This window comes from Moschus berezovskii, chromosome 22 (genome assembly GCF_049115385.1).
Source record: "Moschus berezovskii isolate FMDL1 chromosome 22, NW_MosBer_1.0, whole genome shotgun sequence".
NCBI classification, from domain to species: domain Eukaryota; kingdom Metazoa; phylum Chordata; class Mammalia; order Artiodactyla; family Moschidae; genus Moschus; species Moschus berezovskii.
The window spans coordinates 39,929,230-39,939,759 of NC_142481.1; the positions used below are offsets into that span (position 1 = coordinate 39,929,230).

A 10,530-nucleotide genomic window follows, 5' to 3' on the forward strand; every position below is an offset into this window, starting at 1 on the left:
CTAGTTATCCACTCGGAAACCCAGCAGTCCTGGTCCCTGTCCCTGAGGAACGTTCCCTTCCTCTCTCAGGAAGAATTCACTACGTGCTAAGCTGTGATGGGAATCCCCAGCAGGTGTGGGAATACCTGTTAGGGACTGACCTCAGTCCCTAAACTAGTATGGGTGGTCAGGGGAGGCTTCCTGGAAGAAGTGACTTCTGGGCTGGGATCTGAAGACACGGAAGTGTTAGGTGGGGCTTGGGGGTGGGAGGGATGGTGCGGGGATGGTCTGTGCTGTGCTTAGTCGCTCAGTCCTGTCCGACTCTTTTCCACCCCATGGACTGTAACCTGCCAGGCTCATCTGTCCATGGGGATCCTCCAGGTAAGAAAACTGGAGTGGGTTGCCATGCCCTTCTCCAGGAGATCTTCATGGTCTAGGGAACATCATTTACAAAGGTCCAGAGATGAAGGACAGCAAGTTCCCTCTGTCTGAAAATTGGGGGTGAAGTGGGGGAGGGGGAGGAGATGGGACTGAGGGGCAGCAGGGACCAATGTGAGGAGCAACATCGTGGGCTGAAAGGGTCAGTGACAATCTGCCTGTGAGGGTGTCGGAAGTCAGGGTGATGAATCTGGTCTTTATTGAAAGATCCAGAAAAGCCTCTGCAGCTTGGGTCTCAGTGGGTTTCAGACAAGTACAGGCTTGTCTGACAGGCATGCCCTGCTGGCTGGTCAGAAGTCAGTCTGTAAGGAACCCCTTGGGAGGGACTTCACCCCATGGGAGGGAACCTGGCCCATCTTCCTGACCCAGAGAGAAGCCTTGCCTGTTTTGGGGAGGGTGAGTCTGAGGTCAGCGGGGGAGGGGGATTGCCTCCTGGCTTAGCCCCATATGGCTCAGGTCCACATCCTCTGGATTACCAGAGAGCCAAGTTGGAGAGCAGAGAGTTGGGAGTGAAAATGGAAAAAGTTGTCTCACTAAAGCAGGTCTTACAAACTCGTGGCCTGTGGGCTGAATCCCGCCTGAACAGAATTTTGAAACTTGGGAAGCTTCATGTAAAAATCTGACTTTCTGGTTTTCTTTCAGAAATTCCCCCAAACCTGGCAATACTAGGTGCCAGTTTCCACATAGGAATGATAGTTGAAGCCAAACAGCGGCTGCCTTCGTTAGATGAGATGTGGCTTTGGTTTGCCACAGTCCCTACCATTCTCTGTTGCCTCACATGTGACTCAGCCAAGTCTTGCTCATTTACATCACTTGCCCCGTGTGAGGTTTAATGTTTTCCCCAAAAACCTTAATAAGACATTGCGTACTTCTGGTGTTGTAGTCACGCGTTCTGGGAAACAAACTCACTCAGAAGGACAGTGCAGATAGTGGAGTGCAGTTTATTACACTGGCGGGCCCAAGGCAGAGTCTCCTCTTAGCCAAGGACCCCAACCAGTTTTTGTGAAAACCTTATATGCCCTAAGTGTACGTGCCCAAACCCACCTCCCCAAATTCCCTGAAACTAGTCTGAACAAAGGAAGAGAAAGATACAGTCAAAGTTAACACGTAATTCATATGCCTTAAGCCTAGGTAGTTAACAGTGGACATTTATCAATAGGCCTGTGGTCATACCCCAATAAGCATAATAGAATTTATGATTCTGTTTGTTTACGCAGATAATTAGGGTATTCTTTTAGGCAATGGAGAGTCTAGGTATGAGCCCTAGGGTTCTTCCATCCAGGGGGCCTGGTTTTCCAGTTGGTATGTCATTTCCATAGATACTGGGCATATAGCTCCAAGTCCACAGTCCGGCCCAAGCTGAAGTCCTGCTTTCAAGATGGAACCTGTTCTGTCTGTTTCCTCCTTCACTGGCATAGGGCAGCTTTGACTACACCTCTTCACAACCTGTGCAGTTTTGGCTTTTCAAATGCCCAGTGTATGTGCTTGGTACCCATTTGTTTTGTAGAAAGTTTTCCTTTCGTTTCAGGCTTAAAGGATTCATTAACAAAAGAAACCACTTGTCACACACAATAAACTATTTCAATATTTATTAGCGGATTCTTTAACTTAATTTCAATATGTAATCATTAAAAGAAAAGAGAAATAGAAACAATACATATACATCAACAAACTGGGCCAACCAACACCCAGACTTAAACAGTGTGCTGGGAAGTCCTGAGTAACTGCAATCTGGAGTCCAAGATGGGAAAAGGTCTCAGGCAGTGTGTCCATTCCAAAGGTGAGACTTCAAATTGTTATTTTGGGGGTTCCTGCTTAAAAATCCCAGGCCTCAAACTGATATTATTGGTTTGTGTCCCCAGATGCAGCTCTGGTTTGACTTTCATCTTTTTACAATGCTGTTTGTTTCACCTTGTGAGTCATAGGATTTCGTTAGACCTCAGAGGTTTGGCCATCCTCTCAGGGGCTCAAGGATTCCAAGATCTACTCTCTTTCTTATTTAAAGTGCTGCCTGACTTCCTGTGCTTGAGGGAAGGTACAGAATCTGGGCAGTGTCCAGGCAGGTCAGAAACAAGGTCAGGGGCTTGTTCTCCTGCTTCTGAAGCCTGAACAAGACTTGTTCCATTTTAATTTCCCTAAAAGTCGACCTTGGGATTATTTAGGTTGAAGAGCATAGGAATAAGGCAAAATAATACGAGCAGTCTTCTTCATTCTATAAGTCACGTAACAATTGCAGATAGTCAACAGAAATAAAGTGACCAAAGACACAAGTGATGAGTTAAACAATGCAGAGAACAATTTTTGAGCAGTAGAGGATTCAGTAAAGAAAAAGTTTCAACATAAATGAGAAGTATGCTTTCATACATCGACTGTTACTTCCATTATCTTATTGGCAGCAATAGTGGTAACGATAGAATGTTCTATCAAGGCACAGTTACAGTTATCTGTGAAATTTTGTAACTCTTTGGTTCCTTGCAAAATTTTACATAAAGGTTCTATGGAAAATCTAATATTAGGAGTAGACAAAGTAGGAAATAACACCTGAGTCCTTAATAAAAAGTTCTCATATGAGGAAAATAATAGGTGGTCCCTTTTCAATATAAATGATCAACATGTGTTCAGTTCAGTTCAGTTCAGTTCAGTCGCTCAGTCGTGTCCGACTCTTTGCGACCCCATGAATCACAGCACGCCAGGCCTCCCTGTCCATCACCAACTCCCAGAGTTCACTCAAACTCATGGCCATCGAGTCGGTGATGCCATCCAGCCATCTCATTCTCTGTCGTCCCCGTCTCCTCCCACCCCTAATCCCTCCTAGCATCAGACTCTTTTCCAGTGAGTCAACTCGTCACATGAGGTGGCCAAAGTATTGTTAGACTTCTGAAAAAAGGGATTCCTAACTGATACATAGAAGTAGTTTCTACATCATTGGTTACAATACATATAAACTGAGGGGCTATTTAAGAAAAACACATTAAAGGATTTAGGGAAGATAGTCCATTCACAATAGTTGGTGGAGTCCTCCAATAAATATGGTTCCTCAAATGTGAGAAGTTGGGCCACATAGCAGCCCCTAGGTAGCTTTTCACAGTCTATCAGTAAATGGGTGCACATGAAATTGGCACATAATACTTGTATTCAAGGCTTGAGCTATATCTTTAGTGGTGCTGTGTAATCTAGAAAACAGGTAAATTTTGTCCATAGACAGTCAAAGTTAAGAAAGGACAGACCTTGTTGGCAGGGTGGGAGAAGTTATCCTGAGTTCGGGTCTGGCTCATGTTTATCCAGCCTCAAGATTCCCCAATAGCTTCCTTCATAGTTTTCTTTTAATTGTAGCCTATCCTTGAAGGTTGAGGCGTGAATGACAATCCTCATTACAGCCTTAGTTGAAGAATAGTCTGTATGTTGCTTTTTCTCCCAGATGGCCACATTTCTGGTGTGCCCACAGAGTCAAACCTTTTAAGTCACTGGAATCTGGATAGACTTCTGCTGCTTGGATTCAGGCTTGTTCATCTCTAATAGAGTTATACCATCGTCCCGTAGAATTTGGAACTCTGTGAGCATCTACATGAAAGACTGAATGAAACGTTAGTAGTTTTAACAGTTTCCCAAATGTCAGACCATAACTCTCCTCACAGCTTTGGAGTCAGTTACTCTACCTACAGAGGAAGCCAGGTGGCCCATCCACTGGCTACCGACCGATAATCTGTGTATATATGGCATCCAGTTAGATTTTCTTGCTTTAATACCTGATAAACAGCATATAACTTGGCAAATTGGCTACTTTTACCTTCCCCAGTAGTTGTCAGTGATTTAGTAGTGACCAGATTATATGCCACCACTTTCCAATAGCGAGTGGATCCTATATATTTAGCTGATCCATCACTAAACCACGCATGCTGTTTTTCTTGCACAGTTAGAGTCAAAGGGCATTCTCCATTTTACAAGTAACTCAGTTATCTCAGGCTTATTTAGAGCCTGTTGGTTGAGCCCTTTTGTAAGACTTTCAGAAATTCTTTCATCTAATGCCGTGAACCCATGTGGCCTAGGTTTCGCTTGGTCCTGAATGTATCATTTCCATTTTATTATGCTGGACTCTTGGGCTTGCCCAATCCTGTGGGTTTGGGGTGAACTTTGTACTCATTGAATGATTGGCACTTGAGGTTTTGATATTACAGTATGATCTATAGTCAATTGTTTCGTATCAATCAAAGCCCAGTTAGAAGCCAACAACAGTTTTTCAAAGGGAGTGTAACCTGTCATAGCTTTTCTTCCAAGGAGCAAACGTCTTTTAACTTCATGGCTGTGGTCACTGTCCGCAGTGATTTTGGAGCCCAAGAAAAGAAAATCTGTCACTGTTTCCACTTTTCCCTCTTCTATTTGTCATTAGTGATGGGACCGGATGCCGTGATCTGAGTTTTTTGAATGTTGAATTTTAAGCCAGCTTTTTCACTCTCCTTTCACCTTCATCAAGACCCCCTTTAGTTACCTCCCACCTTCTGCCATTACAGTGGTATCACCTGCGTATATGAGTTTGTTGATACTTTTCCTGCCAATCTTGATTCAGCTTGTGATTCATCCAGCCCTGTATTTCCCATAATTTCCCATAGAAATTAAATAAGCAAGGTGGCAATGTACAGCCTTGTCATTCTTTCCAAATTTTGAACCAGCCTGTTGTTCCATGTCTGGTTGTAACTGTTGTTTCTTGACCTGCATACAGGTTTCTCAGGAGACAGGTAAGGTGGTCTGGTATTCCCATCTCTCCAAGAACGTTCCACAGTTTGTTGTGAATGGAATATTGTGTTGAGAAATGGAGTAAATATTTCCTGCCATATCAGTAAACTAGAATGTCATAGGCATCAGCAATTACAGCCGTCCAATGGGAAAGATTTGTCACTCGTGTGTATGTTCCTCGGTTCTTTGTCTCGTTACAACAAAAATTTGGAGTGACGGACATTAAAGCCCCGTCAGCGTGTCACAGCTCTTGGGTCTTGGACAGGCTGTATTATAGCTCTCAGGTCTCGAATGGACCGTGTTATAGCTCTTAGACAAATCAGTGTTACAACTCAGTGTTACAGCTCTATTTTATTTTGAAGATAGCAGGAAAATTCATCTTCGAGGTGTGAGGGCACATCGGTCCAAAGACACAAAGAGAAGAGCAGCCCAGCACGCGGGAGAGAGAGAGAGAGCTAGCTTTGGCTCCTCTATTTATATGCTTTTTTTTCCTCCTGGGCCTGCCCTATGTAAATTGGGCCAGCCAGGAGTGTTGTTTGATTTACCTGAGGTCCTCACTCCGGTCCTCGGACCTTCCTTTGTTCTATTTTTGTGGGTTTTTCCCTTCCTTGTCTTTTGGCCACCGCCATTTTGGACTCCTTTTCCCTATTCTACCTACCTAACAGATTGAAGGCGAGAGAAGAAGGGGACGACAGAGGATGAGATGGTTGCATGGCATCACTGACTCAATGGACATGAGTTTGAGTACACTCCGGGAGTTGGCGATGGACAGGGAGGCCTGGCGTGCTGCAGTCCATGTGGTAAGAGTCGGACATGACTGAGCGACTGAACTGAACTTAACTGAATGTGAGCCTGTGAGCCCTAAGGGAGCACAGGAAGGAGAATACCTGCTATCTAAAAACCATCAGGGGCTTCCCTGGTGGTTCAGCTGGTAAATAATCTGCCTGCAGTGCAGGAGACCTAGATTCAATCCCTGGGTTGGCAAAATCCCCTGCAGAAGGAAATGGCAACTCTCTCCAGTATTCTTGACTGGGAAATCTCATAGACAGAGGAGCCTGACGGGCTACAGCTCATGGGGTCACAAAGAGCTGGACATGACTGATAGACTAACAATTTAAGTTTTTAGCAACTATCAGACTACAGCCATTCCCTATGGTGATCCCTGAGGAAAAGAAGCTCAGGATGGGAAAACACAGGATTCTGGCCCTGATAGCTGAAATACATATGAAAGGAATAAATTCAGTGAGCCCAGACTCTTGCATCTTCCCATGTATAGGAAAGAGCTAAATTTTTCAAATCTGATTTTCTTTAATTAACAATCATCTTTTGATGCTCAGACTACATACCCTTTGTTGGAAAACTTCTGTATATCCTGGCTCTTCCCCTCACTTCCTGGGAGCAGTTCTCTAAGGATTACTGGAGATCCTGTCTCTTGGCTTGAAGTCCTAAAAGTTCCCACCCAATAAAACATAACTTTCATCTTTTAGGTTGTGAGCATTTTTTAAGTCAATACATGTAACACTTTAAGATAGTAACTAGAATTATGACTGATAACATTTTGTCAGGACATGTCAGAGCCTTATGAGTTCTATTTAATTTCTAAAATAGCTGTATTAGTAATATTTGCCATACAATATAACGTGCGGAGATTTATTACTTATTCGACAGTATTTCCTATGTACCTTTGAGCTTCCCTGCTAGTTCTGATGGCAAAGAATCTGCTGCCAAGCAGGAAACCCAGGTTCAACCAATGAGTCAGGAAGAGCCCCTGGAGAAGGGAATAGCTACTCACACCAGTATTCTTGACTGGAGAATTGCATGGATAGAGGAACCTGGGGAGCTAGAATCCATGGGGTTGCAGAGGATCAGGCACAACTGGCCACACCTTGACTTCTTTTCCGTGTACTTTTAACACACCAAATGAACCTAGTTAGTTTAATATCTTTCTTTGGGATGCCTCAGGGCTCTCTGACGGAGAAGGCAATGGCAAGCCACTCCAGTACTCTTGCCTAGAAAATCCCATGGATGGAGGAGCCCGGTAGGCTGCAGTCCATGGGGTCACTCAGTCGGACACAACTGAGCGACCTCACTTTCACTTTTCACTTTCACGCATTGGAGAAGGAAATGGCAACCCACTCCAGTGTTCTTGCCTGGAGAATCCCAGGGACGGGGGAGCCTGGTGGGCTGCTGTCTATGGGGTCGCACAGAGTCGGACACGACTGAAGCGACTTAGCAGCAGCAGCAGCAGCAGCAGGGCCCTCTGAAGCACCCTCAAAATTACTTAGAGGTCAAAAGGGCTTCAGGGCTTCCCTGGTGGCTGAGACAGTAAAGAATCTGCCTGCAGTGCAGGAGATGCTGATTTGATCCCTGGGCTGAGAAGATCCCCTGGAGAAGGAAATGGCCGCCCACTCCAGTATTCTTGCCTGGAGAATCCATGAATAGAGGAGCCTGGCAGGCTACAGTCCGTGGGGTCGCCAAGAGTTGAACACGATTGAGTGACTAAGCAGGCAAACAGACAAAAGAGCTTCATTAGAATTAGATTTTAATAAGTTCTGTCAAAAATTCCAAAGGGTTTAGATTACTCAGTTAGATAAAATCATAGGTCACTATGAAACAATAGTTATTCATTCAGCCAAAGTAACAATAAAAGATTTCAAAAGTAAATATAGAACAGATCACTTAAGAGGAAAAGAAACATAAAGTATGTTATCAAAGGCAGTTCAACATCCCAAGAATACTTGTACCATGCCTAGAACTCTTTTCTCGGGGTCCGCTTTACACACACAAAACTTTCTTACCACTTTCTGTATCCATAACCGCATTTTCCCATTCAAAAACAGACACCTGTAAGTCTCACCTACTTTCTTGTCCCTTAACAAAATGCAGTTCCATTCCTCATACCTTCTTTACTAAAAACACACATTCTACTTTCCTTAAGCAACCATGAACTGTCCTTTATGTTAGCATTCTATAGGTTGGTGAACATAAATACCAGTGCTAATTTCTAAAAAAAAAAAAAATTTACTTGCTTATAGAGAAGATCTCAGGATGGTACCTAACATATTCATTATGTCAACCACAAATTGGCACGTGCCATGGTGGCTTGCCATCTACCTCTACAAGGATTTCTACCTCTACAAGGAGTAAATCAAGTGCCACTGCAGCTGCTGACATTCAACACTCCCAGAAGGAGTTCAAGGTGGAGAGCAGAAATGAGGCACTCTGTGCTCTGGGAAAACTGGTAGGACAGGTCTTTAGTCAGTTAGATAGTCTCAGGGGCTAATTTTATGAGCTCAACTCTTCTATCTCCTCACATCTAGAAAAGCATTAAAATTGTTCATGGTAATGATTGTTTCTCATGAGTAGCAGAAGCTTCATGAGACCAGCAGAAACTTTCTACAAAAAATATGTGCCTGAATGCTTGTACTCCCCCCTTTACCAAAATCACATATACACTGTCCTTTCCCCCTACCTCTTTGAAACAGTTCCTCAGAGCTATCTGGGGTTCTGTCTCCCTGGCTGCAGTCTTCATATTGCCCCCAATGAAACTTAACTCAGAACTCTCACTTTGTGCATTTTTTTTAGTTGACAATTAATAGTCCAAAATATCATTAGTTTCTCTGTAGGTGGAAGCCAGTGTTTAGTAATTAAAGTTTTAGCATCTTATTTTATTTGGAAATGGCCTAGTTATTTAATAAACTTCCATCACATTGAACTACTTTGTAAAGTGGACTCAATATCTGATTCAAATGTGGAATATGTTGTCTCCAGAAACCAAATAACTTTATATATTTTTTGAGTCTCCTTTTTGCCTGGGGGGTTTTAAAATTCCATAATCTTTTGTTTAGCTTTAGGTAAAACCTCTCTAGGGCTTCCCAGGTGGTGCTAGTGGTAAAGAACCCACCTGCCAATGCAGGAGACGTAAGAGACGTGGGTTCAGTCCCTGGGTAGGGAAGATCCCCTGGAGAATGGCATGGCAACCCATTCCAGTATTTTTGCCTGGAGAATCCCCGTGGACAGAAGGGCCTGGTGGGCTGCAGACCGTGGGGTGGCAGAGTTGGACACGACTGAAGCAACTTAGCACTCACGCAAATTCTATGTCCTTTAGCCCATCGTATTCCTAAAAACTTTACAGTCTAAGCAGGTCCTTGAATTTTGGAGGGATTCATCTCCCATCCCAAGCACCAGGGTCCTAGTCTCTTCCTGTTTTAGCGATCGCCAGATGAACTTTCCTTTTGTTCATCTGCCAATATTGAAAGTGCTGCTTTTACTATTTAACTTATGCAACCTTTACAGCAGCTTTTCTGGCTACCAACTAGAAAGTGGAGACTTGGTCAGCTAAAATGTAACTTTGACAAGTAACATGGAGAGTTGTCCTTGTAAATTGCATAACTCTTTATCCGATTTTAGTTTCTCTTCAACCAGTTTTAATTTGGCTTCCTGTACCTTACAGGTAGGCAGAGAGGAGGATCCAGCATCTCCGACTCAGCACCATACATTCTTGTCCTTTCTCAGTTGGCATGAGGAACAAACAATCAATAAGTTCTAAAGCTTCAGTCTGCTTAAATTTGGGTCTCCATTCTCACACAATCCAGTGGATATGCCCCATTTAGTAGCTAACGAGCAATAAGGTAAATCTTCCTATACAGGAATAAAATCTTCATTAATCTTAACCTCTTTTTTCTTAAAGAGTGGCATTTTGTTTCACAAATCCTGCTCATGTCGCCAATTTATATTTTGCTAAAAGTTTTTCTTTTGTTTCAGTTTCAAAGGATTCGTTAACAAAAGAAACCACTTATTACACACAACTTCAATATTTAATAGAGGATTCTTTAACTTAATTTCAATATACAATCATTAAAGGAAAGGAGAAATGGAAACAACAGAGAAGAGTAACAGCATATACATCAACAAATTGGGCCAACCAACATCCAGACTTAAATAGCATGCTAGGAAGTCCTGAATAATAGCAATCTGGAGTCCCAAATGGGAAAAGGTCCCGAGCAGTGTGTCTACTCCATAGGTGAGACTTCAGATTGCTGTTTTGGAGGTTTCCACTTATAATATCAGGCCACAAACTGATATCAGTTTGTGCCCCCAAATGCAGCTCTGGTTTGACTTCCACGGTTTCACAATGCTATTTCTTTTACCTTGTGAGTCAGAGGATTTCATTAGACCCCAGAGGTTTGGCCAGACCCTCAGGGGCTCAAGGATTCCAAGACTCATTCTCTTCCTTATCTAAAGTGCTGCCTGACTTCCTGTGCTTGTGGGCAGGCACAGGATCCTGGGAGTGTCCAGGCAGGTCAGAGGACTGCTCTCCTGCTTCTGAAGTCTGAACAAGACTTCCTCCACTTTAATTTCCCTAACACCATTTAGAGACGT

General features: G+C 43.5%; 1 long non-coding RNA gene across 1 annotated transcript; it reads left to right on the forward strand.

The window, feature by feature from the left end:
- The first annotated feature begins 265 nt into the window (after nucleotides 1-265).
- Nucleotides 266-9,723, forward strand: LOC129547099 (uncharacterized). The gene is made up of 3 exons (XR_008684011.1): nucleotides 266-360; nucleotides 5,814-5,948; nucleotides 9,602-9,723. It is a non-coding gene; the product is annotated as an uncharacterized LOC129547099 (long non-coding RNA).
- The last annotated feature ends 807 nt before the right edge of the window (nucleotides 9,724-10,530 follow it).